Consider the following 4,809-nt stretch of genomic DNA (forward strand, 5'->3'; position numbering starts at 1 on the left):
GTAACTTTCACACAAAACACATTAGCAATTGTAATTTAGAATTAAAGCATGTAGCTCATGTATTTGTCATGCAACACCTACATTTCATATATACCATTTGTTTATAATTATTATTCGCGTTACTCTCCAACGTTCGATAATTTTCATGTGCTTGTGTTCTGGTAATTCCCCGAATTACCAAAGTAGACTCATCTAACTAACCCTAGTTAAATGTAGTGCTATGAATATATGTTTAATTAACTGTGGTTCGGTTAAAGTAGTAACCTGAAGTTGTGGGTTGTCACAGTACTTGCTGTACTATTACAGATTCTGCAAATCTTAGAGTTGACCATGACCCGTGTTGGGTTAGCATGGCCCCATGTTGGTTTTTCTTTTGTTATTGTCTTTTTCCGCAGAGAATCTTGACTGGGCATGGCCCCATGCCTAGTGGGCATGGCCCCGTGCCTAAGCTTTTGTTTTTGTTATTTTGTTGTTTTGAATGTAGATGGGGGTTCAGTAGGTCGTGTCAATTATTCTTCTTTGTATTTGTGTTGGTTTCTGCTGTTAATTTATTCTTTTTATTCATTTAAGCTCTTTTGATCCTGTAAATTAAAAGTAAACAAAAAAACACGCTTTTTCTAACATTAGTACCAAATAAGGGTCGATTTTATGCTTTGTTTGATATAAGTTATATGTTGCATTTTACGCACATCAGTAAGTTAAACAAACGGACATGAATAGAGGTTTCATTCGTTCGTTTATGTTCGTGAACATTTGGTGATGTGTTCATTTATGTTTGCTCATTTATGTTCATTTGTATGCATTCATATAAATCTTTTTATATGTTATATTTCTATTTTATTGGTTTTAGGTTTTAAATTTTGAAACCATAGTTATACTATACACCTCCGCCAACATCTCTCATTTGACTATTTAATTTTAGTTTTTGTTAAAGTAACTTCTTAATTTTTATGTTAATTTATGTTTATAATAATTATGTCAACCATGTTCAGATAGTTATGTTAAATACTTGTTTATTTTTTTGTGACAGCTTGTGTTTTACTATAACTTTTTTTTTCTTTTTTGTGCTTCCTGATCATGTTATATTTTATTGGGTGGATACTATTATCAATATTTAGTGTGGTGGAGTTGGGTTTAGGTGTTTTCTCTTAAGTTTGCCCTGAGGTTCGATCTCACTCCCTCTTCACTATTATATAACCACCACACGTCCTTCATAGTTTAATTTACCTCTTATGCTAAACACTATTTGACTAAAGTGCCCTCATGTAAGGGATATGCAACTGGATTTTAACGAATAATGTGATGGAGTTAATTTTAGGGGCTAAAAAGGTTAGGAAAATGGCATTGGTGTTTGAACTGTCAAAAAATTCATTTTTGAGTTGATATGGTTAATGTAACCTAACCACATGTGTCAGAAACATAATTTACTCTTTTCAATTAAAGGGTAAAAAATATCCAATTTTCCCTATTAATTTGCAAGACACGTGACCAGACTTTTCATGCAAAATTATCGGTCGTTAAACAAAAAGACATAAACTATCACAACACATGAACATAAAGGATCAACTTTTTCATTTCTTTATATTTTGGATGAAAAGTGAAATTCACAACATACATAAAGGCCGAAAACTCTAAGTTACTAGTAAAAGAATAACTTTATTTGCATTATGGTAGATCAAAATGATACTTTCTATAATAGTTGGGTTCCATTTTGAAAGCTCTTAAAATGTTTAGGGTGGTTATAGTAAAATTCGCATTAGGGTAACCCCACACTTCCTATTTAAATGAACACAATACCATTTTCATTATAATCAATTAATCACCGCCGCACCCTTTCTTCTCTCATTCATCCACATCCTGGCCCTAAAGATGGCCTCTCTTTTTTTGTGTAATTGTAAGAGCTTTTATTAATTTTAGGTTTATCTAATTTGAATTGCCTCATAATCTTTCTTTACACTTTTAAAAATCATTGCTTGTTTTCAAAAGTACGAATTTGAGAATTTTGGTTAATTAATTTTATCGAGATGTATGCTTTGATTTTGTTGGTGTTGATGTAACATATACACATAATAACTCAGATCGGTTTGAATAATAAAGAAATTCATTACCAAATACATTTTAGAATTTTTAATTTTCTACAAGCATGTCCTAGTATAGATCTATAAACAAATGAATTTTTTGTTCCTTATTTGATGTGTAGTTATGAGGATTTTTTTTTGGTTCCTTATTTGACATGTAGTTATGAGAATTTTCTGTTTTGTGCTTGTTTTGTTGGTTATAAATGTTAGGTTTGGTGTTATTCACCGATCTCATTTCACAAATGGATATGGCTAATCATTCAGGAGCAGACTATAGCATGTTGATTGTTCATGGCGTTTCAAGGGCTCAATTGAGAAAGGTAAAATCCAAAACGATTTAAACTAATGGAGAAAGTCAGAGGCGAAAGGGCAAGAAAAGGATAGTTAAACTATGTTATAAAATTAAAAATTAAAAAATATTGTTTTATAAAATCTTATTTGGAGTGCCTATACTTGATAATGATGCATTTAACCATTTCAGAGAAGCATCAAGCAAATGTTCCGGACATAGGTACAGAAGAAAAAGACGTCCGGCTTCCTGCAGTCCCTATACTTGATAATGATGCATTTAACCGTTTTAGAGAACCAAAAAAGAGAACTCAAATCGGAGAGAAACATCAAGCAAACGTTCCGGACATAGTTACGAAAGAAACAATAAAAATGAGGAGAACAAATTCATAGGTACAGAAGAAAAAGACGTCCGGCTTCCTGCAGTCCCTATACTTGATAATGATGCATTTATACTTGGTTTATATATAAATCTTATGTAATTAGAAATCCTATTTTCATTCAAGATTGAAGCTTTCTTGATTTTCTTCTTACTTGCTTATTGATTTCTTTCTCTTTGGGTAATAGCTTCCCCTGTAATAACAAGATTTTGATAAAATCACATATAATATCCTTGCATTAAATAAACCTAACTGAGTAATTTAACTCAATTTGGTGTAAAGGACTTAAAGTGATATAAAACATGTGATTTTTATGACATAAACTGAAATTAAAACTTTTAAAGGGTACGCTTCAAAATTCAGATAATACATAAAAGACAAAAAGTGAAATTTACTCTTGTTTCTATTTACAAGAAAAATCAACCACCAGATGACCCCTTCCTCCTTGCAGGTACAAAGAAAAAAAAACCTTAGTGTACAAGTATTTGTTCAGAGGCGTCTTCAACGGTCACCACTGCATCCACCGCCGGGAACCACCACCACTACCGATCAGAGGCGGTTGACCACCACACTACAGCCGGTGTCACGATAAACAACCGATCGGTTGCGATTCTTTTAGATCTGTTCAGCCACCACTCAGAAGTTTCGAAGAAGATGAAGATGTGGGTTGTATCTGAAATGGGAGCGGGTGAAGAAACATGGCAAGGGTCGACCATGAGATAACAGTGGTTCAAGGTGTGGGGTCACGATGATGTGGGTGTTTGGGATTCCTTATTTTCATCAACTTATAACTTATTAACTTTTTGAAAAGTTAAAAATAACTTATAATGTGTTTTGAAAAGTTAAAAAGTATTAATCGACTAAGTAGCTAAGACTACAAATATATTATATACACTCTTATTATTTGTTCAAATATAAAAATAATTATGTTGATAAAATAAATAGTTCAGTATTGTTAAAATTAGATATTTTTTTATGGCTATGCTGTTTTTGGTTAATTGTTGCTGCTAAGGTTTAAATATATATTTTATTTTTAACAACCTATTATATTTTATTTATTTGTATTGTTTCGTGAATAATATTTGTTATGAATATTCTTATTAATATTACTAAAATGTGATTATCTTAATATAATAATCATTATATCTAGAGATACAAATAGAAATACAAGTAAACCTATATAATATGGTTATTAATATTACCACGTTTATATATTCGGGTTGGTACTGTACTTTTATAGTTTTTTTACATGGGTTTTGTTATCGTTTCGACTTGGTTATTCTTTTATACAATAATGTTTTGCGTAATAATCCGTGTAACGTGCGTGTGTAATTCAACGTTTTTATGTCTATTTTTTATTTGGCTTAGTAGTCCCGTCGCAACGCATGAGTTCTAAAAAAAGATGCAAACGTAGAAACCATTGTGCTAAAAAATCAATTAATTTCATATTCACTAATGGTTTGCTTAAACTGTGTTATAGACATGAGATATCAAGTAGTTAAACGAGTTGTATTCATATTTAATACTTGTGTTATACGCGTCGTCAGAGACCTGTTAAACCCGATAAGACACGATTTGCAGCCCTACTCTGAACTTATAAAAAACCTTCATTTTCTTAGTTACTTGCACAAACTATAGATAAATTGGTAATACTTTAAAAAGTGTTTATATATATATATATATACATATATATATAGGATCAAGATAAAGAGAAAACCCTTCCGAGTTGTGAGACTTAGAGAACTCGGTTTTTGCGAGTTTTGCCCCCATTTTTTTCACACCCCTAGATTAAAATGTTAGAAAAGCATGCCATAAAAATAAAATAAAATTTTGAAGTGGTGTTTTTCGGCCCGTTACAGTAGCTGTAAAAAGCTGATGACATCACTTTTTATAGCATTTACAAGTGCCATAAATGAAAAAAACTAGTTTTTTTTTGGGAAAAGTTGATTTTTTAAGAACATTTGGTAAATATTTTTTTTTGAAAAAACTTTTCATAGTTCTCTAAGTTTTCACAACTCGTATAAGTTTTCATTTTATGCTAACCCTATATATATATATATATA

General features: G+C 31.1%; 1 long non-coding RNA gene across 1 annotated transcript; it reads left to right on the forward strand.

Annotated features, from left to right (window-relative positions):
- Positions 1–1,820: 1,820 nt before the first annotated feature.
- LOC110941302 lies at positions 1,821–2,882 on the forward strand. The gene is made up of 3 exons (XR_002593987.1): positions 1,821–1,894; positions 2,289–2,398; positions 2,560–2,882. It is a non-coding gene; the product is annotated as an uncharacterized LOC110941302 (long non-coding RNA).
- The last annotated feature ends 1,927 nt before the right edge of the window (positions 2,883–4,809 follow it).

The sequence above is a fragment of the Helianthus annuus genome, chromosome 5 (assembly GCF_002127325.2).
Source record: "Helianthus annuus cultivar XRQ/B chromosome 5, HanXRQr2.0-SUNRISE, whole genome shotgun sequence".
NCBI classification, from domain to species: Eukaryota; Viridiplantae; Streptophyta; class Magnoliopsida; order Asterales; family Asteraceae; genus Helianthus; species Helianthus annuus.